The 25440-nt window shown below is 35.2% G+C and overlaps 1 protein-coding gene across 8 annotated transcripts in view; it reads right to left on the reverse strand.

Moving 5' to 3' along the window:
• The window catches only part of LOC111582683 (SRC kinase signaling inhibitor 1-like), a 221001-nt gene that overhangs the window by 169105 nt on the left and 26456 nt on the right, over nt 1-25440 (reverse strand). Inside the window, exon 1 of one of the 8 annotated variants that reach the window (XM_055004315.1) lies at nt 18566-18739. The exons of the other annotated variants lie outside the window; for them this stretch is intronic. The gene's annotated coding sequence lies outside the window, so the exon portion shown is untranslated. Of the gene's footprint in view, nt 1-18565; nt 18740-25440 lie in introns of those variants that run through there. 8 annotated transcript variants of the gene reach the window in all.

Raw genomic sequence — 25440 nt, forward strand, 5'->3', positions numbered from 1 at the left:
TGAACCTTGTGAAAAATTACTTCAAACTTGTGCAAGATAAGAAGATGATCCAAAAAGACTGAAATGAATCCAAAATAAGCCAAAGATTGTCCACAGTGTCTCATATTTGTCTGAAATGACTCGACACTTGTTCAAAATGACTAAAAATTGGTGTAAAATTCCTTGAAAATTGTCCACAAAGCTGCAAACTTGTGCAAAATGGCTTGAAACTTGCACAAAATTACATATATGGATCCAAAATATGTGACAAATTCTCCACAGTAAGTCCAAGTTGTTCAAAATTACTGTACAAACTTGTGCAAAATTCTTTGAAAACCATCCTAAAAAAGATTGAAATGCATCAAAAATAAGTGAAAATTATCCACAATTATTCAAATTTGTCCAAAACGATTGAAACCTGTTCAAATTGATGAAAAGCTGGCGCAAATTTCCTTGAAAATTGTCCACAAAGCTGCAAACTTGTGCAAAATGGCTTCAAACTTATGTAAAATGACGTAAATGGATCCAAAATACTGGAAAGACTCATACATACATATATATATCCATACATATATATCCATACATATATATACATACATATATATACATACATACATATATATACATACATATATATATACATACATACATATATATACATACATACATATACATACATACATATATATACATACATACATATATATACATATATACATACATACATACATACATACATACATATATATATATAGTACTTTACTAAATTTACTATACTATATAAGTACAACACCCTTGTACTACACACATGTACTATAATATATATGTATAAAACACTACAGATGTCTGCCCGTGTTTCACCAGGACGGTTATTTCTGTTGCACAGCACGCTCACTTTCGCTTTTGATGCAATAATCCGATTACTTGATTAATGACCAGAATAATCAATAGAATACTCTATTAATAAAATAATTGATAGCTGCTGCTCTAGTGGAATCATCTCGCTTTCTGTCCTTTTCAACATGGCAGGTGGTCAAAACTTGCTTTTATCAGCTGCCAAATCACCACAGAGACACATGGAGTCCATCAGAGTCTATTCATGGCTATAAGACCGTCATCGGCACCACAATGTGTTGCATTTTTTAAAAATGTGCAGGAAAACCGCGGCGACTTGTAAAAGATGTCTTCTGTGTGAGAGGCAGGTACATTTATAGCACAAATAACCCCATGTGACTCATCCGTGTGACATTTATCCTCCATGGATGCCACCACACGGTCAGCAAACATTGACATTTATCACAACATTAGCCTCGACGCTCGCTGTTCTTTCTTTTTTTTGGGCGTCGTCTCCCAGGATCTGAGCCAAGCGGGTCACGGAAGAAACCACTGTAGATTTCTGAACATCACAGGGAGCAGATCTTAAATTTGATGATCCGTCTTCAAAGAGAATGATAATTTAGAGGGTGGATAAAGAGAAAAAGAAGCAGCAGAGACAGCTGAGGCTCAATCATCTTCCCTCTCTGATCCTCTAACTCAGAGGTGTCAAATATGCGGCCCGCGGACCAAAATCGGTCCTCCAGAGGGTCCAATCCGGCCCACAGGACGACTTTGTAAAAGAGAAGACATTAACTGCAAATTGTAAATTTGTAAAACTATAAACTTAAAATAATTTCTCAACAATGACAAGTTGGTTTGATCACAAAGTAAAATACTAGATTGCTCATTGTTCTACTGTGCCTCGTTTTTGTAATATTTTGTCTTGTTTTTTTTGTTTTTTGTCTGACTTTTGTCATGTGTCTCATGTTTTTGTCGCTTTGTTTCTCGTTTTTGTTGTTTTGTGTCTTTTTTTGTCTCACTTGTCCATTTTTTTGTAGTATTTTGTCTTGTTTTGGATTTTTTTGTCTTGTTTTTTGACTGACTGTCATTTGTCTCATGTTTTTTTTCGTATTTTTGTCATTTTGTGTTTTTGCTTTATTAGATTTTGTCTCTCATTTTTGTCGGTTCGTGTCTTTTTTGTCGCTTTGTGTCTCATTTTTGTAATATTTTGTCTCATTTTTATCGTTTTGTCTTTTTTTTTGTCTGACTTTTGTCGTTGTGATAAAGTAAAATACTGTATCATTCACTTCCAGATAGAGGTGACTAAATGTTTTGTTCCTTTGTAGACATTCTTTGATCTGTAAGTTTTAATGTGTAAATGATAAACTGAGGCATAATGTTGTTGAAATTTATTTTTCTGAAGAAGTTTCAGGGTTGTTCATAATGTTTTGTAAAAAGATAATTCCTTAAATGTGAAGATTTTCACAATGTAATTTTTTGCACTAAAACAAAGCGTAATATTTGGACCTGTGGTTTATGATTTATAGGTTATTATGCTGTGATTTTACTGGTCACTTCAGATCAGATTGGATTGAATGTGGCCCTGAACTAAAATGACTTTGACATTTCTGCTCTAACTGTCTTTAGCCGGATCTCTACTGCATGCTCAGTGAATTCCAGCTTCTTTTACAAACCAAACAACCTTTCTGCTCATATCCAGGTCCAATTGTGGACGCTCAGTGCATCAATTTACCAACGCTGGGGAGGAGGTGGCATTAAAGGGGATGAAAGAGGGCAGTATGAGGCTATCAACAGCCTCCTTCCATCACAGACTGAATGAAGCTCATAACATATTCCTCTGTTCCTTTTCAACTTCTACTGACAAAAGCTGGTCCGATGCCAGACATCAATTCCACGTCAGGCAGGAAGTTCTGGTAATTAGAAAGTGATATTTTTGGCTTGTCTGAGCGCGGGACACGTCCTGAAGGTGAGTAATTGGTATCATTGACTGAACAGTGGGACAGGATGAGTCAGGGATCGAGATCTATTAGTGGCCACTAATCAGAGTCTCACACTGGGCTCTGGGAGGCAGCCAGCTGGATGGAGGCTGCTCGGCTTTGTGCAGCGTCACAGAGCAGCAAAAACTGAAACACTGCTCACTGAGATGGTAAATTAAAATTAAAATATTAGTAGCAATAACAGGAAAATCTACCAGAAAGAAAATAAAGTTCAATAACTGTCAGAAACTGTGAAACTATCATCTAATACCTGTAAAATAGTGACATGTTTAGATGATTTAAATACAGAAAAAACAGTGTAATTCTACAATCACATATTGTAAAAGAATTGCTATTTGTTCAATTACAGATACTTAATGTGGACATTATGAGCCGTTTTGTCCTGTTACAGTTTTTACAATTAATAAGTAAATTGTTATTTTTCTGTGATTATACTGAATACTATTGCAAATTAATGTGGGAAAATATGTAAAAGCATCATAGAGCAGGAAAATTGCAACACTACTGTGATTGTATAAAAATAAAAATAAAAATACTAGTAAAAATAACAGGAACATCTGCCAGAAAGGGTACCAGAAAAAAAAATTCAATAACTGTTAGGAACTGTGAAAATAACAACAAAGATCTTGAAAATAATTATATTTTTGGAAGATTTAAATACAGAAAAACTGTGTAATTCTACGATCACCATGTTGTGAAATAATTAATCGCTATTTGTTTAATTACAGATACTTAATATGGACATTATGTTTTGTTCTGTTTTTACAATTAACATGTAAAGTATTAGCTTTCTGTGATTTTACTAGATATTATCAAACATTAATTTAACATTAATTAAACAAAACGGAAAATATGTAAAATATGAGCTCTAAAAAAAATTTTTATTAGACATTTACAGTTGCAGCCATTTGTTTTTGCAAAATACTATAAAAGATGAAATTAAAAAGGAAATGGAACATAATAATAATAATAATAATAATAATAATAATAATAATAATAATAATAATAATAATAATAATAATAATAATAATAATAATAATAATAATAATAATTATTATTATTATTATTATTATTATTATTATTATTATTATTATTATTATTATTATTATTATTATTATTATTATTAACCCTGTTTATTTTAGTCTGTTTTTATGGTTAACATATGAATCAACATTATTTTTCTGTGATTTTAATTGATATTATCTGTGATTAACAAAACATGGAAAATATGTGAAAAACCTGTTAAATTATTTACTTTTTCAGCATTTAATATAAATATTTTTTCTTTCAAATACTCTTTAAAATAAACAATTTTTTAGGTGATTTAAACACATTAAAAAGAGAGCAATTTCACCGTCAAATTTTGATAGGTTAACATAACGTAATTTTTGAAAATGCTGAAAATTTGTAAAATAACAAATTCTTTTAAAAATTCATATTAAACTCTTGTATATTTCATAGATCTCAATTAACAGTTTGTTTTTGTAATAAGTAATTTGTGAAAGTGAATTTTTATAGCAGAAAGAAGTTTTATCACAACTAGGGATGCAAATGATGATGAATACTGCCAATGTCACTTATTTTCCTAATAAATATTAGTTGTTTGGTCTTTAAAATGTGAAAATGGCAGAAAACATTGAAAATGTTTTTTTTTTCCACCATTCAAATATATTCAGTTTACTGTCACAGAGGAGGAAATAAGCCAGAAAATTTTCACATTTAAGAAGCTGCAATCAGAAGGTTTCCACACTTTTGTCTTTAAGAATCTCTCAAACTAATATATTTTAAGTAACAACAGATGCCAATAATTAAATCACAGCAGCTCTAATTACAAATGTGAGGTGTGCAGATGGTAAATCCTTCCATAACGGCTGCATTCTTGTGCAGAAAATCATTTTTCCCCGACTGTCAGTCTCCCTCTCAACTTGTGGAAATCTCATTTTAAAAGCAGATTCTTCAGCATTAATATATGCGACGGCAAAACATCCGAGCTGCAACTGGGGCAACCCCAAGTCTTTGAAATGTGACAAGCATGATTCATTTATAAAATAAATACTGGGACAGAGCATCGGCGTCTTTGTGTGTGAAAATCAGTGACGGAGCCAAATTACTGCTGCAGCTCAGATGGAACGAAATACGAGCATCAGTTTGAATGTTCAGGTGGAGAGAAGAGAGGATATCCTGCAGGCTCGTCTTTTCAGAAACACACACAGAGCATACGAATTAAAATGACTTGGAAACACAAAGATTACTAATTTAATTTAGCATCATGTGTGTAATGCTCCATTTAATCAAAAATCACAAACCTGTGTTTGAAATTACCAACATTTTTAATTAAAATCATAATTTTTGAACAGAAATATGATGCTTTTTATGGGGAAATAAACTAAAATATATCAGTATCAACACAAAGATCACTAATTTAATTGAGTATCGTGTATAATGCTGCACTTAATCAACAATCATAAACTTGTGTTTAAAAATACTTAAATTTTTCATCAAAATCAACATTTTTGAATATGAATTTAAAATCTTAATTTTTAAAATACCAACATTTTTCATCAAAATTTGCATTTTTGTACAGAAATATGATGTCTTTCTGGGGAAATAAACTAAAATATATCAATATCAACACAAATATCACTAATTTAATTTAGTATCATATGTATGTATCAATACTGCACTTAATTAAAAATAATGAATTTGTGTTTAAAAATACCTACATTTTTAATTAAAATCATCCTTGTTGAAGAGAAATATGATGTTTTTTATAGGGAAATATACTAAAATATATCAATATCAACAGAAAGATTACTAATTTAATTTAGTATTGTATGTATCATGCTGCACTTAATCAAAAATCATGAACTTGTGTTAAAAAATACCTACATTTTACATCAAAATCTCCATTTTTGAACAGGAATATGATGTTTTTTGTAGGGAAATACACTTAAATATATCAATAAATGTTCAGGAAATCAGACTAGCTTTTCTAGATAACAGTTTTAGTGTCAATTAAAGCTAAAAATACTGTTTTCTTACAAATATAACTGAAGCAGGATGTTTGAAAACATGCTGTAGGTCTTTGCATCCTTCCCTAACATGCTGCTAATCAGCCCAAGAAACTTTCTCTCCTAATTTATTATCTCAGGCTTGGATTTACTTTTTCATAACACTAATTTATGCTTCCCTGCATCTTCTCTACTCCATGACCCGTAAATCACTTCCCTTCATCGCCATCGTGGAGGATTTGTTAATTACGTAAAAGCATCTGGAGGAGACGAGGAGGTTTCTGGAGAAGCACAGAATGAGGAAACTCAGGTGTATCCTACATGGAAATCTATTGTCATGTGGCTTAATGAAAAACAGCACATTGTCGCAGGTGTGCGGGGCGTCATAAATGACTGGTGACACTTCAAACCAATGCTAAAAGGAATTCTCATTTGGCAGCTTCGGCTTCTTCATCCTTTAATCTGATATTTTCATCGTATCCTCAATGGGAGGAGCGAAGACAAGAGGAAGACATGCAAGTGAGGAGAAGTTAGTGTAATGATAAACAGCCCAACATCTTTAGTTTAAACTACGGCTGGAACTTTGTGTTTAAAAAAAAAAAAAAAAAAAACGTTTAATTGCACTTTTCTCAGCTCCCTCATTTCTGGCACATCGGTAACACTGATGAACACTCCAGCCCAGTAGGTGGCACTAATGAACCTGAAGTCTATTTGCCAACCGTGAAGAAGAAGCACAGGACAAACTGTCAGCGCACAGGAAAGTTTGGTGAACAGTGATGGAAAACGAGACCGCATTGAGCTTGTTGGGCAGAAAGTTTTCTTTTAAAAATCTTCCCGATGGCAGCTTGGATAAAAGCGCAGTTGTGTTCAAATTGTGCAACAAAGAGTTTACTAATCACCGCAGCACTTCGTCGACAGTATCACCTCACTGTAAAACATGTTGCTGTTAGCACCAGAGCTAATATTAGCTATGACAGTCCTGGTACTGGCTAATGGTGTAGCCATCCCATAATAGATCACTTTTCAAGACATTGAAGGTGCTTGAGTTTACAAAAAATCTAAAAATGTTGAATATAATCACTATAATTGCACTCTGAGTTAGTTTCAGTCAGTTAGTTTGGAGTAGACTCTGAGTTAAAGTTTGTGAAATATTAAAAAAGTTAGACCCAACAGTCTCCATTAGGTTGGACCAGTTCACAGTTGAGAAAATGTGGGGGTGTTCAAAGATAGTCTGTTCCTCCTGCTGCTAAAAATAATGGATTAACCCTGGAAGGCTGCTGATGTAAAGCTTTTCTCCTTATGAAAGTTACACCAGAGATTGTCGTACCAGGGATTATTTGGTTCATATCTACTAACCAACCAACTAGTTCACCTGGACACTACAAACCAACACTTGATTCTTGGGTCCAATATGAATATGTTATGTTATGAATATGTTGGTTATTGAGCTGTAATATACAAACTGCTGTTTGCTAAGTTTACACTCGACTTTTTGGACAAAATGCAGCCACAACGACGACTTCTTTGACATGGAGTCAGTTTGGTGCCGAATCTGAGTTAAAGTTTGTGAAATGTTAAAAAAGTTAGACCCAACGGTCTCCGTTAGGTTGGACCAGTTCAAAGTTGAGAAGACATGGGGGTGTTCAAAGGTATTCTGTTCCTCCTGCTGCCAAAAATAATGGATTAACCCTGGAAGGCTGCTGATGTATAGCATTCTCCTTATGAAAGTAACACCAGAAATTGACCAACCAATCAACTACTTGACTTGGATACTACAACAACAACGGCTTCTTTGACAAGGAGTCAGTTAGTTTGGAGCCGATTTCCAGTAAAGGTTCAGAAAATGTAGTAAGAAGTATTCTATTTCTTGTCCTGCTGCTAAAAGTAATGGATTAAACCAGGAAGGCTGTTGATGTAGAGCTTTTCTCTTTATAAAAATAACATAACTGTTCAACCAATCGACCAACAAAGGAACCTGGAGACTTCAGAGAAAAACTAAACTGTAATTTTTAAAATGCTCTTGACTACAGCTGTTGTTGAAGCAGAATCAGAACACCAAAGTATAAACTCTTACTCATCAGAAGTTAAAAGTTGTGGTATCTGATCTAGCAGTTAAACACAAACCAAACACTGTGATCATGTTGTACTGTCACAGTTGGATTCCTGTTGGATTCTCTCTTCCCGCTCGCCAAAAAAAACCCAAAAAAGACACAATATACTGAATTACAACTAATTTGTTTTCCAAATCACTGCAGTCAGGTATACTTTAATTTGCAGCTCATAAGCAGATGGTGTTTCTGTTAAATAAATAATTAAGTGAAACAGTTTTTTTGCCCAGCGTACAGTCTAAAAACGTACCTCTCCGGCTGCAGATAGCGTGTTAGCATGACGGTAGCATGCTACGTCAGTGAGTCATAAGTCAACTGGTGCTGGGAGATGGACCGAGCCAGGCAATTAACTAGACTGATGTGCTCTGAGGAACAGTGAAGCAGGAGGGGAATCCACTCAGCTGTTTAAAGCCCCCCACATATGCATATTTCAGAATTTCAAAGCTTACGGCTGCTGATAATGAAATCCCTCCGCCATAAGTGCCAGCCACTTATACAAATAACACACCGGTCCAGAAATAGCCCAGATATCCGCTAACTCATCCTGACGAAAAGTCTTTCATCTGTCAACCCAAACTAAACACGGGGGAGTCGCTTCAAACCTGACAACACGTGTAACGTCAACGTCAGTATCAGAACCCGAGACGTCTGTCAGATGAAGAGGTGAAACGTCTTCGAGACACGAAAGCAAACCAGCTGCTTTTATTTCAGACACATCATGACATCGATGGCTGAGAGCCTAAACAGTCACTGTATAACCTCCATCTGTTTAAACAAATCAACTCCAGTGTTTTTCACTGCAACATAGAGTCCTGCACCTCTATCGAAACAGAACAACCATGACTAGTCAAGATTTCAGACAAGCATTTGCAACCAAAGACTCTTTCATGTAAAAGTAAAAACAGATTTCAACAAAACGATGCTAATCAATTGAAATCTGTCACAACACAACATTCATTTTGTTCCAAAATCAACCAAATCTAAGCTTGAAATGGTGATATTTAACCATAAATCGATGATTCATTCTAAAATCTGTCGATAAAAAAAATCTCCACTCCTTGCTACAGCTTTGAATCATTCAGTGACTCAGCTGTCAGTCACATGACATAAAAACTATGAAAACAGCAAATACTCACATTTTGTGGAGTTGAAAAGCATGTTATGACTAAAAAATTTGCAAAATTTTCCAAACATTTTAGCCACCTTCAACATCTGGAGTGTGAATTGGGCCAAAAATCAACCAAATCTAAGCCTGAAACTGTGAAATTTAAGCAAAAATCACTGTAATATTGATGTTTCATTCTAAAATTTGGCAAGAAATAAACAACTGGCACCCATTTCTGTAGATAGCAAAAACATTCTCCACTCCTTGCCAACACTTTGCTGTCAGTCCCATCACAAAAAAATGATGACTTCTAGGTTGAACTGCAGGCGGTGCTTATACAGATCAGAGAGGAGATGGTTATGGAAGAAAATTAGAAAGACTGGGAACAAAATCAAACATACTGGATCAATAAAATAAATGCAGCTCAAACAGTGAAGAGAGCAGCAAGTAGATGGAAGATACATTCAGCATGGTGAAACATCTTTCTAGAGTCATTAGTGTGAAAACGTTTGTGGCAGTTGTAAAAATGTAAATACTATCTATAGTGTGTAGAGACACCATATTTCCTCCATTGTTTGTACCATCTGTGGTCAAGTAAATCGCCATGAAACCCGACATGAGGAAAAAGCTTGTCACTGCTAAAGCACATATATGAAATGAAAAGTTTAAACTGGTCTCTCTTCAGAGCAATTAAACTATTTAATGGATCTAAGTTCCTTTAATTTCAACCAAAAAGGACACTTTATGTGGGTTTAAGTCAAATAAATAAACTTCAGTGTGTGTTTATGTGTCTGTTTTTTGACAGAATTAGTGAAAGCAGTTTATTTTTGGCAAAACTTGAAAAGACTTGCCTATATACTATTGTTGTTGTTCTTTTTAAATATTGCAATTTCCTGCTTGGTTTTGGTTGATTTTCCCAATGGAACCACATCGTACACATGATTACTTCAAGAACCCTCCAAATTTTTCGTTTTTACAGAATCTGGTGCAATCTTTATTTTTGGCGAATGTTCAAATAAAGTTTGATGAATTACCACAATTTTAAGATCGACTTTGGTTATTTAGAGCCATTTGACACATGATTTATTGTTTTTACAGTTTCAGGCACTGATAAACAGTGAGATTTGGGTGATTTTTCCAACATAACATGCCTTTAAAGTGGGTTTTCAGGTTCAGAGGTTAAACTTCTCTGTGAGAACATCGACATGAGGAAAAAGCTCATCACTGCTAAATGACATATATGAAGTGAAAAGTCTAAACTGGTCTCTGAGTGATTCAGCTGAGAGCTTCTGCAGCTCCTCCAGCATCACTAGCAGCAGACTCAGACCTCGTTATCCTTGATCATCTCTCTGACAGCTCTGGGCTGATTCTGGTGTCGGCTGGAGGTCGGCTTCCCTGCAGGACGGAGGTCAAACCCCCATCACCGTACGTTTAACAGAAGGCTCGGCGAGTCGACTTCCTGCAGCTCTACGGGGTTCCGCTGTCCCTTTCTTACATATTCGTTGCCTCCCGCCGTTAAACATGGCTAATGAATCAAACTCAACATATGCAGCTCTGAACATGTCAACGCCAACATCTGTTTCTGCTCAGCATGGAGCGCCGCTAACGGCACAAACTGGAGCTACGCTGGACAGTTAGTGAGCACTGAACACTAGAAAAAAAATCAAATCCAAAATGGAAATATGAATGAAATTACAAAAAAGACCATAAAATATACAATTTTAGTATATGAAGTGACATACACTAAGATAAAAGTTTGTTGTTCACAGTTTAAATGTAATTGGTTTGAACAGTTTACTGCTATTTTACAGATTTCCCCTGTTCTAGCAAATTGCAGATCCATTAAAAGACAAAAAAAAAAGGGGGGGGACGGTATTAATTCACATGCTAAGCCCAAACTGTGAACATCCACACTAAAAATTTAGTTTTTTTTACAAATAATTTGTTCTTCTACAACATTTGAACTTAGAATGACCCTATTTTTACTGTTTTCAAACCAGCTAAAAATGTCAGTATTTTACAGCTATCTGACCTTATTTGAAAGAAAAATTGTCTATATTAAGGAGTGAGTGAGTGAGTGAATTTTTTTAAAAACAACATTAGTTTTAAAATTCTGTTTATTCACTGAGTTTCCCTGTTTTGTTAAATTACGGTACAGTTAATATCAAGTAAAATCACAGAAAGAAAGTATTAATTTACCTTGCAGCATTAGACGAAAAGTCATACTATTTTTACGAGATTTAATAAGCTAAAAATATAATTTGCTTGGAGATATTTGCCATTATTTGAAAAAAAATGTGCATAATAAAAAAAATAAAAATAGCAAATAATTTTAGGTTATTTTACTGATTTTCCCTGTTTTGTTAAATTACAGATAACATACAGCAAAATCACAGAAAAAAAATTAATGTTGTGTATAAAAAACTATAAATAAATTCTACATTAAAAACCTGTATTTTTAGAAATAGCTATTTGCACTTCATCGTAAAATTACACTGTTTTATTGTATTTAAATCAGCCGAAAGTGTTGTTGCTGCAGTTAACTCCCCAGTCTTTTACAATTTTTGAACATCACAGAATTCCACAGTTTTTTAATTGTATTTTCCGTGGCACCTTTGCGGTCAGATTTTCACTGCTTTTTTGTTTTGTTTTTTAATGTGCATATGAAGCAAAAGGCCTGGTTTACCGGCTCCAGCACCTTTCTCAGTGATTTCCAGTCTGTGCAAAGGCAGCAATTACATGGTGTCTGGAGGTCAGACACTCACAGGTAATTGTGTACATCAGGGGAGGGAATCATACAGGACGGTGGAGTGGCTGCATGAGTAGAATACTAAAATCAGGCAGTAAAAATGACCGGAGGACTGATCAAGGTCTGAGAGTCTTACCTGAGAGCTGAAGGCTGCTGTGGTTTTAAATTTCTTCTTACCAAAAGCACCTTTAGTTGGGTTTCCAATAAACTGCTAAGCAAATTTGAAGTGAAGTTTGGAAATGTCACTAAAAATTTCTCAAAAAGTATGTAAATGAGACTTGTTTTCTATTAACTACTTTGGATAAAATAATCTGTGGTGTCAGAAAGTGGTGGTGGAGGCGACATGGCTGCAATAAACCAAGTAAACAAAGTTGGACTCAAATACAGAAGAGAAAACCAACAAAACTCTGGTCATCTAAAACAGGGGTGTCAAACATACAACCCGCGGGCCAAAACAGGCCGGCAGAGAGTCCAATCTGGCATGCAGGACGACTTTGTAAAAATTCCAGAGAAGGCATTAACTGCAAATTGTAAATTTCTAAAACTATGAATTTAAAATAATTTCTACATCATGACAAGTTGTTTTGATCATAAAGTAAAATACTGGATTGCTCTTTTGCCGTATTGTGTCTCATTTTTGGTAATATTTTGGTTTTTTTGTCTGGCTTTTGTCGTTTATCTCATGTTTTTGTCATTCTATTTCTAGTTTTTGTCATTTTGTGGGTTTTTTCGTCTTGCCTGTGTTGTCTATTTTTTTTTTGCCATTTTGTTTCATGCCTTTGTCATTTTTTTGTCTTGTTCGCGTCATTTATGTAATTTTCTCGTTTTTTTCTCGTTTTTGTCGTTTGTCCATTTTTTCATCACTTTGTAACTTTTTTGTCAAATTTTTTTGTCTTTTTTGTTTTGTGTCGTTTGTCTCTTTTTTTGTCATTTTGTTTCTCGCTGTTGTCATTTTGTGTCTCATTTTTGTAATATTTTGCGATTTTTGTTGTTTTTTGTCTTTTTTTGTCTGACTTTTGTCGTTTTGATCATAAAGTAAAATACTGCATTTTTCAGTTCTAGATACCTGTGACTAAATGTTGTGTTCCTTTGTAGACACTCTGTGATGTGTAAGTTTTAATGTGTAAATGATAAATTGAGGCAGGATGTTTTTGAAATTGAACTTATTTTTCTTAAGAAATTTCAGGTTGTTCATGATGTTTTGTAAAAGGATAATTCCTTAAATGTGAACATTTTTGCACTAAAACTAAGGAAAAATTTGGAGATGTCGTTATTTATAGGTTATTATGCTCTGATTTTATTGGTCACTGGAGATCAAACTGGGCTGAATGTGGCCCTGAACTAAAATGAGTTTGACACCCCTGATCTACAAGAGAAAAACTGAGAAATTGGTTCAGGAACTGTTTTCAATTGGGAAAGTTGCAATTATTCTGTCATGTCCACTGGTTTAAGTCATGTTTAATGCTGTCCGGTAACCAAGACAACGAAGGAAACAGCTCATTAGTCACGTGAGTTAAATGACTGCATCACAACTTAAGCGAACGTATAAAACTTTCTCCCCAAAATTGAGGACTTTTTTATTTTGCCGTTTCTGTTACTTTTTCTAATGCAGTATGCCAAAATGCAAGTAGAAATACATTATAGAAACATGACAAATGTATTTGTTCATCTCTCAGTGAACTGGGCGCCTAGATTTTTAAAAAACTCTTTTCAACAACGTTCGATAGATTTGTATTTCCAACAAGGATAAGCTGATTGGGATTTTTCGGGGCCAATCTCCAATCAATCAACCAGAAAAACTGTAAAATATCTGTAAAATAATGAAGCTGTGCCAGTAAATACCATTCATGGAGTCTTTTTGAAGTGTCCGTTTTATTAATTTGACCAGTCTGTAGACTAGTGCAGTTTTATTTCGTATTTAGATTCAAAGATGAGAAAGTGTCATGAAATGTCGACCGTTTATTGGCAGATAAGAAGCAACATATTCTACTTTCTGTCTTAGAGATGCATCTGAATTTACAGCCTGGAGTTGGTTACTGGGAACCACTTAGAGCTTAACAACAAAAAGCTTTAGTGTGGAATAAAATACAGAAAAATGGAAATTACAATGAAAGCTCAACACAAAGTTACAGCTATAAATTATACTGAGGAGGCTAAAATCAATTCCAATAGACGGAACAAAACACGGGAGCTTTATCAATTTACTTTACACCATAAAAACTGCATCATAAAACGGCTGCAGTCAAAATAATGTTTCTAGACAGTCGGCCGTCAGTTTTTTCTGTATTTATGGGAGATCAATAAAAAGCCCAGCAAGAAATAATAAACACAGACAGTCCTGACTTTAAAAAAATGAATCACCATAGTCCTTTACGTGATTGAACTTTAAATGTCTGATGAGGTTTTTGCTGTTGAAATATACTGGTTGAGGGATTATCTTCAGAAAAACACCCTGCAATAGCTAATTTATTGTGTTTTTCAGACATCTGGTGGAAGCTAATGGAGCTATTTTAGCTGCGAGTAGTGAAACTGTTTCACTAATTTTGTGTCATTTGATTTTCTCTTGGCGGAATATAAATTTAAAAAATGTAGAATAATGTCATTTTTGATTAGTTATCATACATTTTATGCTTGGTTTTGGTTGATTTTCCCCAACGGAACCACATCATACACATGATTATTTCAAGAACCGTCCGAATATTGGAGGATGGTAGATTTTTTAGGATTTGTTTTTATAGAATCTGGTGCAAATTTGTTTATTTTTGGCAAATTTAGAGCAGAATAAAGTGCTTTTGATGAAATACCACAATTTTAAGTTCAGATTTGGTTATTTTTCCCCAATAGAACCACTCGACACAAATTGTTGGAAGGGTTAGGGTTCGTAAAGTTTAAAATCCTATGATTCTGTTTGTTTTTATAGTTTCTTGCTTTGATAAATGGTGAGATTTGGGTGATTTTTCCAACATAAAATCCCTTTAAAGCGGGTTGTCAAGTTCAGAGGTTAAATTTCTCTGTGACAGCATTGAAAAACCTCGTCACAAACTATTTAATGGATCTAAGTCGCTTTAGATTCCAACAAAAAGGACATTTTATGTGGGTTTAAGCCAAATACATAAACTTCAGAGTGTGTTTATGTGGCTCATTGATGTGTTTTTCAGCCTGATTGCACAGTGGAATAAGATAAATTAGGTTTTGGATGCACATATTACTTGTCAATAGGAAACTTTCATTGTTGGTTAATGGAATTTATTGACAAAAACAAAACAGATGCATCCTTTAACTTTCTCACACGATCATTTTGACATCTAGAAAACGCACGTTAAACTATTACCAAAGCTGCAGCTGTTAACTGAGCCTGATGTAATAATCGCACATGTAGAAGCCAAAGCGATTTGCAGTGATTGGTTAAGAAATAAACACAACGCGAGTCGACAGTGTTGTTAGTGAGCTCACGCTGCTGTCTTCATTGGAACTGCATTAGCTGTTTGTTTAAACGGCCTCTAACGTGGCACTGTAGCTTGATGTGAATGTGTTCTGAATGTCAGAGTGGCCCAGTGTTTGTTCTTTAAATCCCGGCAGCCTGACTCTACATATGTTTGCTGAAACCCACTCAATCCACCGGTGATTTTGAGGTTGATTTTGTACGTTCAGATGTCTTCCTCCAGGTTGTTTTGACAGCCACAGGAACCGGCCTCGTATTACTGTAGGTGGTGATATCACAGCGTAGTAATATTTCAGGCGGCTCCCAGAGAAAAAATAAATTCAGCGGCAATGATGACAGTGTGTGAGGTAATTCTATTATGCGTTGTGAATCTGTGATACTGTCTACAGCAAAAAAGACTATTTCTGCATCTAGAACGATTTTATTTCAGATAAACAGAGAGAAATTTCCTGCAGGTTTATCAACAAAACAAACACATTTCCAAAGACCTCAGCTTTGATTTTGTCTGCTAACTTTTTGGCAAAACTACGACCATAACAAGGACTGTGGTATCTTGCGTTTTTTTTGCTCCTGTCACATTTTTCCTCACTGTGGACTCATTTTTCACTGGAATATAGGTCCTTAACCTCTATGGAAACCATGACTGGAAGCAAACAGAATTTTATAATGTGTTCTGTGCAGTATGACACAGCTAATTACCGTTAATCATGAAAAAGAAATCTGAATTTTGTTGATTATTTCTCTTATAAAATAGAAAAAATCTGGAATCTACATGTACATTTGTCCAAATGCCCACAGATGTTGTCAACACTATAAAAAAAATGGCCCCTACATACTTAAAATTTACGTATTAACATTTTTTTTCAGACCTTCCATGCTCCATACCTGCTTATTGACACACACTTCAAACTGCTAAATTTGGTTTATCACGGCTTCAAAGCCCAAAATGTTCAGTTAATATTAAGAAAGACATCAAAATAAGCAAATATTCACATTTTTGAATCGCCTTGTGTCACCTCAAGTCATAATAACATCAACAGAAACACTAAACATTGCAGCAAACTTGGCATTTTTCTCTGCACATCAGCTGTAGAAAGATGTTTCACCATGCTGAATATACCATTTTGGAGCCATGCCACATTTATTTTATTACTCTAGTATGTTTTATTTTGCTCTCTAATTTGCTTCCATGCTCATCCCTTGTCTCTTCTGTACAAACACTGCCTGCAGCTCAACTTAAATGTCACAAAACTTGTGTTAAATGGTCACAGCTGTGTCATTTACGGTTTCTTGGTTGCAATGAAAAACAGTTTTTGTTTGTTTTCTACAGAATCTGGTACCAGTGGTTTGTTTTTGGGTGATTTTTGGATTGAGACACGTAAAATAAAGTGATCTTTGATTAAATACTGCACTTTTAGCTTAGATTTGGTTGATTTTGGAACCATATGTCACACAGAATGTTGAAAACAACAATTTTTTTTTTTTTTTTTTTTTTTTTTTTTTTTAAAAGAAATAAAAAGACTTCCAAACCAGTCATTGGGTTTTGGGGTTCAGAAGTAGAATTGGAGTTTTCTACCATGTGTGTTTTATTTAGTTTGCAATCCCTGTAATTTGCTTCCTCATGCTGCCTCTGTCCTATGTGTAAACACAGCTTGCAGTTCAATTTAAAAATCACATTTTTTGGTTGCAGCGAGTTAGCTATTGCTTCACGATTGCAACAAGGAGGGCAGAAATGTTGTGTTTTCTACAGAATTTGATGTCAATAGTTTTTCTGTCAATTTTTTTAAAAGGAATTTTTGATTTAGACATGTAGAATAAAGTAATTTTTGATGAAATATCACAATTTCAAGCTTAAAATTGGTTGATTTTGGAGCCAGACGTTGGAAATAATGTTGAAAACCTGACAATTTTTTCAGCTTTTACTGTGTAAGGCTGATAAATGGTGTAATTTTGCTGATTTTTTTTAAAGCATAACATGACTTTCAATCTCTCATTTGTTTCAATACTTGTCTCCTCTTTGCCTTGTGTAAACACAGCCTGCAGTTCAACCAGGTTGCCATGGATTCAGTTATGGTGTAATAAAGACATTTTTTGATTAAAAACCACAATTTTTAGCTCAGATTTCCTTGATTTTGGACCATATGTCACACAAAATGTTGAAAACCCGGCAATTATCTGTTTTTACAGTTTCTGGCTGATAAATGGTGTCATTTTGTTCATTTTTTTACACATAACATGACTGATCAAACCAGTCATTGTGTATAGCAGTTCAGATGTGTAATTATAACGCCAAGCTACAATAAAATCATAATAAACACCGAGCACAACAGCACATATTGGTGCTATTTTAAAGGCAGGATTCATTTCAGTTATTGCAGCTGTCGGACAGCTCTGACTCTTTGGTAAGAGCCAGATCAAAGAAATCAGAAGCAGAGCGTCAGCAGTGACTCAGATTAAAACTTCATTCGCTTTGCTTTTCCTCTCCAGGCCAGCGCAACTTCATTCCAAAATCTTATAGACAGAAAAAGGCCCCTGCAGTCTGGAGATGTGCGAGCCGATACCAAAAACCGGCATCAAAGTGAATTCTGAAGCCCCACATTCTGAGTCACCCGATACTCCAGAAAGAAAAATAAAAAAACTGAGATCTTCAAAAAGCTTTAAACTGATTGGGAGTCGGAGGACAAACTTGACACACCTCGAAATAAAAACCTCTCAGATCAAGATCATGTCGCCGCCAGATTTTCTCTTTCTCCCTCCCAACAGAATGCCGCTGCCGATCCTGTGACAAATACAAATTAATCTCACAAGAATGAATAATCTCATCCATTTGCATCTCAAGCAGTGAGTCCCCTGAGCGCGTTCACAGCGTATGATTATTAACACAGCCCTCTTGAGAAGATATGAAGACTTTTCTGGGAGGTGGGGGGGCGTTGACGAGGAACCTCGTGCTGTTGAGTAGGTGCTACTGATTCCCACGTGAAGGTCAACCCGGGTTAGCCGCATACTTTGCTGCCCTACATGACAAACACTGCTCAGTTTCCTCCTCACCCATCCTCCCCCATTCCCTCATCCATCTTTGGCTCCTCTCCCTCTCTCTCCCTCTCACAGTGCTATCTTCTTTTTTCTTTTTTTTTTGGTTCTCTTGGGGCTATGCAAAGAAGCCGGATAATCTTGGTGCATGCAGAGTGTTCTGCAGAGAGTGAGTGGCTGGATCAGTATAGCAAAAAAAAAAAAAAAGAGAAGAAGAAGCTGCAGCTGGTGCATAATGTGTGCCAGGAATGGATGGATGGATGAGAGGATGGATGGATGAGAGGATGGATGGATGGATGGAGCGTACCTGGGCTGGTGGTCCTGTGCAGGTTCCCCCTCTCGGCCGACACTCTACATTGGTGTGTTTGCACATGTGTGATGGAGGCAGGAGAGAGCAGCGAGTGGTGCTGAGGAGAGAGTGCACAGTGCAGTGGAGAAGATTGGAGGCAGCTACTCAGTGTGTGCTAAGACAGAGCATCTCCCTCTCCTCTCACTCTCCTCTCACTCTCCTCCTCTCCCTGCCTCTCTCTAATCCTTTTCCACAGTCTACGGGGAAGAGCTGCAAATGAACCAGCTCTATCGCCGCCTCTCTCCCCGCACTTCGCTCTTGTTCTGTATCTCAGCTTTGCACATGAGCCCCGAGCAGAATCGCCCTCCCCGAGCCTCCACCTTTGCAGCAGATAAGCCAGACTTTGCACAGAGCAGTCTTGCCCCTTAATGACTGCTACGACTCTCTCTTCTCGCCGAGGTCTTTTGCGTTTCGTTTTGTGCCGCAGCGACTCCAGCTGTGTGCGTTGATTGTTTATACGGGGCGCTCTAAATACGACGCAAGTTTTGTGTTCTCGTTTTGACATGCAAATGTTGTCAGTGAGTCAGACTATCCTTTACTCCATCAGGAGAAGTCTGGCAGTAAATCGAAACAGGCTGCAGGTTTGAAGAGAGAAAGAACTTCCGACGGCACATTACATAACAAACCCTGTGTTTCTCGCTTTACAGATTTCATGTCGTCAAAATGCTAATTTTCTGTAATAATGTTAAAAGGGTCAGCTCGACCTAATTATGAGATTAATCCACTAAGCGCTCGGAACTAGTGTGGTAGTTTTCACACACTTTCAACTGCAACGAGGAGCACAGAAATGTTGCGTTTTTTACAGAATCTGCTGCCATTTGATGAGTTTTTGATTTAGACATGTAGAATAAAGTAATTTCTGATTAAATATCACAATTTCTATCTCATATTTGGTTGATTTAGGAACTATATGCCACACGGAATGCCAAAAACCCAACGATTCTTTCGGCTTTTACAGCTTTAGGTAACTTTGGCGACATTACATTTTATTGCTGAAGTATGTTTTATTTGGTTTGCAATCCCTGTAATTTGCTTCCACACATCTTCTGTTTGCTTTGTGTAAACACAGCCTGCAGTTCAACCAAAAAGTCACAAAAATTCTATCACATGGTTGTAGCTGAGTGAGTTATATCTTCTTTTTTTTTGGTGCATGTTTGAATTAGTCATGTAGAATAAAGTAATTCTTGTTTAAATATCACAATTTCTGGCTTGGATTTGGTTGGTTTTGGAACCATATGCCACGCAGAATGCCAAAAACCCAACGATTCTTTCAGTTTTTACAGTTTCTGGCTGATAAATGGTATCATTTTGGTGCCTTTTTTTTTCCCACATGTAACATGACTTTCAAACCAGTCATTCGGGTTGTGGAGTTCAGAGGTATAATTACAACATCTTGTTGCTCAGGTATGTTTTATTTGGTTTGCAATGTCTGTAATTTGCTTTCATACATGTCTCCTCTTCGTTTTGTGTAAACACAGCCTGCAGTTCAACCTCAAAGTCACAAAAATTCTATCACATGGTTGCAGCTGAGTTAGTTATACCTTCACGATTGCAACAAGGAGCACAGACATGTTGTGTTTTCTGCAGAATCTGGTGAATTTTTCCATTAAGCACTTGGAACTAGTTGTATAGTAGTTTTCATGCACTTTCCAGCTGCTTTTTAGGGGGAATGAGGAAATCTTAATGCTACAGGAGGTGTAGCAGTTAGTAGATTAACATTTTAGTACGTCTACATGCTAATCGATTAGCGTTGAAATGATAACCACAATTATTCTGATCAATGTATCACATTTAAATAAACAGTTTTCACTTCTGCTCATGTACAAATCTCTGCTCCAAAATATGACTTTCACCTGAAGAAAAATAAAATTGCACCCGAAACACCATTCTTGTTCAACATCTGTCTATCAACTCACACCCAAAACTGCAAATTTTGCTTCAAAGCATAAAAATGTCCTGTTTTCTACTACTAAAGGCAACAAAATCCGCCATTAATCACATTTTTGAGTGTTTTTGAACTGCCTTAAATCAAGAGAACATCACAACAACACCAAACACAAAAGCAAACTTTCGCACTACTCTACAAAGACATTTCACCATGCAGAATGTATCTTCCAACAGCTTGCTCCTCTGTTCACCATTTTAAGCGATTTCATTGCTCAGGTATGTTCAATTCTCCTCTCAGTCCCTCTAATTTCTTTCCATACTTAGATACATCTCTGCTCTGTTGAAACGCTGCCTGCAGTTCGGCCTAAAAGTCAACAAATTTTTTGTCACACAACTGTGTGACTGACATGATTGGTTTTGCTTTCCACAGAAACTGGTGACAATGGTTGATTTTTGGTGGAATAAATAGATTTTTGATTAAATGACAACTTTAATCTTAGATTTGGCTGATTTTGGAACCACACGTCACACAGCAGCACGTCATTAATGAGTCATTAAAACTTAATTTGCTTTGCTTTCCAGGCCAGCACAACCTTATCACATAATATTACAGATAAATAATTAAACTAAGGCAGTTTTCGACCTGAACATGAGCAAAACTGTACCAAAAACTCCTCACTTGCTCAAGATCTGCTGATAGACACTAATATTTACCAATATTCCCTAAACGCTTCACATGGAGTTTTCAGAGTCGTTTACGCACAGAGAAGCTTCTAGTCTCCACTCAGTTACCGCAACTCCAAACCAAAAATGACTTTGAAAAGAGGAAAAAAAGGATGTCCTAATGTCAGATTTTACACATCAGTATCACAGTCATACATATTTAAATAACTGTGGGAAACTAAAATCGTAAACATGCTTAATATTTTAATATTTTTACAACTCTAGAACATCTACAGAATCAATTTTGATAATCAGGTAATTTATATAGTCAAGTTTTCTCTTTTTATTTGGTTATTTACATATTTCTGTCGACAATGTGCTGTTTATTGCTTCATTTTCATTATTTTTTTTGTTCTGTTTTTATGGATTTTGACCTCTATTTTGCCCATTTAACAATATATTGATCTTTTAATCATAGAAAACCTATTCATTTTTTCATTTAACCTTAATTTATTTAATTTTATCTTATGTTTCCTCAGTTTCACAATCCCATTTCTTTTCAGTCTGTCATTTATAACATGATGTTGGAGGTTGTTTGAATTGTTTTTACTGCATTTTTATATCTTTAAAGTGCTTTGTCATACAGCTCGTCTGTATGAAAAGTGCTGCTTAAATAAGTCAGATTGATTGATTTATCTAACAAAAAGGGCAACAATAACTCTTCTGGCTCCTTAAACATCAATATTTTCTATTTTTCTTACTCTTCTTTAATAATAAGTTGAATATCTGCGGGTACTAAAATGTTTGACGTGGGAAAAAAAAACAACATTTAAGGGTCAGTAATTAGTATTTGCAGCACTACATGCAACACAGATGACCACCAGCATCAAAAATACTGACAAGTTGAGTGAATAATAATGATTTTCTCATTTAATCTTGATCCTGGCATTTAACATTTAACACCAAAACCACTGTTGTCGACCAAAAACACAATATTATCCATGTAGTTTTAATGCTATTGTATCCTCCAACATGTGTCTTGGACTTTAGTGATATTTTTGTGGCTAAATGGGAGAAAACCCCTGCAGCTAAAGTCCTAAAACCAGGAGAGTGAAGCTGTTAAAGCAGCAGATTGATGGAATAAAACATTTTCATGTGAGTGTAATGTTTGTCCATCTGCACACTTTTGGCCACAAAGTGTTTTCATCTCCAAGACGTCTGGTGCCACCCCGACACGACAGAAGTAAAAAGAAATTTAGTCATGCTGCTCCAAGAACTGAAAAAAAAAACATTTTCAATTGCAAATATATAATAAAATATTCAGTAATTAATCTGTCAACACTGAGGATTAGTCAGAGTACTCAAGACATTTTTTTTTCTGGATAGAGACATTACTGTCACCAACGCTGCAAATAAATAATTCACAAAACATAACAAGATGTCTTCAAAGGGCTTATTTGTTTTACTAACAGTTCAGAACCCAAAAATGTTTGGTTTACGATTAAGAAAGGCAACGAAAGCAGCAAATATTCACAATTTTCAGGTTTAAAATGTTATGTTTAAAAAAATGTCCAAATTACACATATTTTCAACATTCTGTGTTGATATGGGGAGATGAAATGTTTTTTCCAGATGCAAATATATGCATATAATGTCCAATATTTCATGTTTTAGGTGCAATTTTACAAATTAACGTCCAATATTTCAGGCTTTCGATGACATTTTTCAAACTAATGTCCAATATTTCATGTTTTAGGTGCCATATTTTAAATAAATCTGTAATATTTCAAATTAATGTCCAATTTTTCATGTTTTAGTGCCATATTTTAAATAAATGTGTAATATTTCAAAATTAATGTCCGATATTTCAGGTTTTGGGTGCCACATTTCAAATAGTTTTATTATCGTGTGTGCAATTACTTTACTACTTCACTATCATTCCCTGTATTAATTACTATTTTACACTTTTCTAGTCTTATTTTAGCTTATTTATGTTATCAGTCACGCATCATACTTATATCTATTGCTTTTCAACTAGACACTGCATTTCTCGTGTTATGCAATTTGGTTTTCTGAGCAATATCTGGGAAAAGACTGTCCATCGAGATAAATAAAGCTATTTTTGTCTTTATCTTGTCCAATTAACCATTTAAAGAGCAACTTGCAGGATGAATTTTTCACATTTATACTCAGTATTTGTCGTAAATGATCATTTTATATGTTTATGTACAATTTTATATGTTTTATGAGGCATGAAGAGGCAGAAATTTAAGTGAAAAAGTAGACATTATGAACACTATTTTATAATTTTTTTTCCCCCACAATCTATCACATTACATCACACTAAGATGTTGTCTTTGGTGGTGGTGAATCTGAGTAACTGTGATTTAGAAAGTTGGTCATTTTTGCTATTTATTTTGCATTTCACAATTTTTTTATGCTGAATTACTGCATTACTGTGGTGCTTTATGTACCAACGGAGCAGCTTTTATGCCTCAGACAGTTTTGTGCAGGTGAAATAAAACTCTACTGCTGCATCAGTAATGAAAAACATCATGTGCAGCACTGATTTTAGAGAATCGATGCAGATCTTGTCTGACCCAGAATTCTGACGGATTGACAGTTATTGCGTTTCCTTCATTTCCATCACCAGCAGCAGCTTCTGGTTTTGGTGCCGGTGGGAGTCGTGGTTACATATCTGTCAGAGATTCAGCTTGACAAAAATGCAAACTGACCGCTGTACATCTTGTTTTATTTTGGCAAACTTCTAAATTAGTCAGCCGCCTCCCTATCATATTGAACAGCAACACATATTGTCAGTTCATGTTAGACGAGTTAGATGTGACTAATATCAGCTCTAGAAGAACCTAAACTACTCTAAAATTCAAAAGCCCCAGCAGGATTGCTTTTAAACAGCAAAACTTTGGCAATTATCAGACCCAGAAACTGTCAAAATGGAAACAACCATCAACTTTCCGATTGTCCTTGAACTAATTATGTGCGATATACGGTTCCGTTGGAAAAAATAATGAAAAACAAGATTAAAATTAAATCAAAATTAAAAATTCTAAATGTTTCATTTAAAAATTCCCCAAAATAAACCACAACCAAGAAGCCATGAGTGGCTCCGCTGCTACCAACAGTCGCGTGACAAAAATTCAAGGAACATTCAGCTGAACTGCAGGCAGTGTTTGCATAGAGCAGAGAGGAGACGACAACAGAAACTAAAAGAGAAATAAAACATATTGGATCAATAAAATAAATGCAGGATGGCTCGAAAACTGTGAACAGAGCAGCAAGTTGTTGGACAATACATTCAGCATGGTAAAACATCTTTCTACAGATGATGAGCAGAGTAGAAAAAAAAAAGTCTGGAGAGGCTGGAAACATGGAAATATTAATATTTATAGTGACTCAAAATTTGACCAAAATGTTTGTCTAAATGAGTGAAAAAATGTCCAAGATGAATAAAAATTTTTAAACAGAAACTTGGAAACTCGTCGAAAATAATTGAAGAAACTGTCTGGACTGACTGAAAATCATCCAAAACGTCCCAAACTTGTCTGAATGTCCAAAAAATGGTCCAAAATAACTCAAAGTTTGTCCAAAATGGCTCAACATTGGTCGAATATGACTAAAACCTGGAAATTTGTTCAAAAGTATTGAGAAAATTGGTCTAAAATGGCTTAAAGTTTCCCCAAATATTTGAAAAATGGCCAAAATGACTTAAACAGCTCTTAATGTCTGAAAAAATGGTTCAAAATTACTCAAAATGTGTCAAAATAATGGAAACCTAAAAATTTGTCCAAAATAATTGAGAAATTTGTCTAAAATGGCTTCAGATTGGTTTAAAAAAAAGGCACAAATTTCTGCAAAATAACAAAAAAAAACCATGCAAAATGATTCAATATTTGTCAGAATGATTGAGGGGAAAATAAAACACTACTAGACTACTAAAAAAAATGCAGCATGGCTCTAAAACAGCAAACAGAGCAGCTAGTTGATGGAAAATGCATTCAGCATGGTTAAACATGTTTCTACAGCTGATGTGCACAATAAAAAATGTCAAGTTTGCCGCTGTGTTTAGTGTTTTTTTATTGATATTATCTGGACTGAATACAATTTAAAATGCCGAAACATGCAATTAAAACTCCGAAGTTGAAGTGGCTGTAAAAAGTAGTAAAATATCTATACATCTATCTGTAACTTCATTTAATATCAAAATTACACCAATTATCAGTGGCAGAAAGTGTCGAAACAGTAACAATCATTGAACTTCCAAC

Source organism: Amphiprion ocellaris, chromosome 18, assembly GCF_022539595.1.
Source record: "Amphiprion ocellaris isolate individual 3 ecotype Okinawa chromosome 18, ASM2253959v1, whole genome shotgun sequence".
In the NCBI taxonomy this organism is placed as follows: domain Eukaryota; kingdom Metazoa; phylum Chordata; class Actinopteri; family Pomacentridae; genus Amphiprion; species Amphiprion ocellaris.